The sequence below is a fragment of the Nyctibius grandis genome, chromosome 11 (genome assembly GCF_013368605.1).
Source record: "Nyctibius grandis isolate bNycGra1 chromosome 11, bNycGra1.pri, whole genome shotgun sequence".
Lineage (NCBI taxonomy): Eukaryota > Metazoa > Chordata > Aves > Nyctibiiformes > Nyctibiidae > Nyctibius > Nyctibius grandis.
The window spans coordinates 3,565,208-3,566,718 of record NC_090668.1 but is presented as its reverse complement, the minus strand read 5'-3'; the positions used below and the strand labels follow the sequence as shown (position 1 = coordinate 3,566,718).

Below are 1,511 nucleotides of genomic sequence, written 5' to 3'. Positions count from 1 at the left end.
ATGTTGAGCCATAATTTCCTCACAAAATGACGTTGCCATCAAGCATCTCCACTTCTGACTGTCCAAACAGGAACAACTTCTCATGAAGTGCCAAGTGGCTACCCACAAAATCAGTTTCTTCTGAAGTGATTTGTAATGACACAGTTTCCTCCCCAACTGCTACACAGAAGGTGATAACCACTTTTGGATGTCTAAGTCTACATATTCAGGAAAAATGAAACAAATTACCACCAAACAGTACAGACCAACAATGAAGTCAAACATAAAGTGCCCTTCCCCTCACCTCTGGCAGGGGAGACGCATTCCTCTGGGGCGGCGGCAGGGCCGAGGCGCTCCTCGGGGGCGATGGCAGGGCGAGGTGCTCCTCGGGGGCGGCGGCAGGGCGAGGCGCTCCTCGGGGGCGGAAGGAAACCCGCACACCTCTCGGAGTAGCGGGAGATGTGAAGCACTCCTCGCAGGCGACGGCAGGGGCGAAGCACTCCTCCGGGGTGTGTGGCAGGCATGAAGCACTCCTCCGGGGTGGCGGCAAACCCGCACGCTTCTCAGAGAAGCGCAGGCGCGAAGCAAGCCTCCAGGTTGGTGGCAGGCACGAGGAAGGCCTTGCGGGCGGCGGCAGGGGCGAAGCACTCCTCGCAGGTGGCGGCAGGGGCGAGGCACACCTCGCGGGCGGCGGCACGGGCGAAGGACTCCTCCTTTATCTAGAAGGAACCACAAGTGCAGTTAACTGCGCCAGGTTCCTGAGGTATAACTCTGCTGTGGATACCAGCTTTTGGGTATTTTACTGGGAGTATGCTGGGGGGGGGAGTACCTGGTACCAGAGATTTAAATATTCCAACTCTGATCTTAATCTCTCTCCCCTTCTCAGCGCACGAGCAATGTTCGCTCAACCTATTTCAAAGACTGTTTATACGAGGTGTTTGATGACCTGGAATCTAAAATGGAAGATTCTGGGAAGCAGCTGCTTCAGTCTGTGCTTCACTTGATGGAAAACGGGGCGCTGGTGTTAACCGCAAACTTTGATAGCCTGCTGGAACTGTACGCAGCACAGCAGGGGAAGCATCTGGAGCCTCTTGACCTGACTGATGAAAAGAAGGTAAACGATGATGATCTTTTTTAAACGTCAGGGCTGAGCTGGGACACCGCAGGACAGTGGCGGCTGCAGGATGTGCCCTCACGCCCGTGTAAGGGGATTGTGCTGCTTGTAGTAATTTAATTGATGTCAGACAAACTCCAAGCAGAGGCTCTGCCCATTTGGGACAGTGAGCAGAGGCGCTGGTTTCTGAAATGCTGTGCTTGCTGGCTGACTTCCATTGCTCAGGAGGAGCCCTGAAGCCTGGTATTTCTTTGATCTCTGTCCTTGAAACTTCTGTCTTGGCCTTGCTGAAGCCTTGCTTCCACATAAGGTGTGGGTTGATGTTTCTAACCGACACAGGGAACTCCGTGCGAGACACAAAGCTGACCTTTCTATTTTTATAACGTGCTGCTGAGTCCTTCTTGTGACGGAGCATTTT

The 1,511-nt window shown here is 53.6% G+C and overlaps 1 pseudogene; it reads right to left on the bottom strand.

The window, feature by feature from the left end:
* Positions 1–542: 542 nt before the first annotated feature.
* Positions 543–1,511, bottom strand: part of LOC137668904 (putative ATP-dependent RNA helicase TDRD12) — a 15,072-nt pseudogene continuing 14,103 nt past the window's right edge.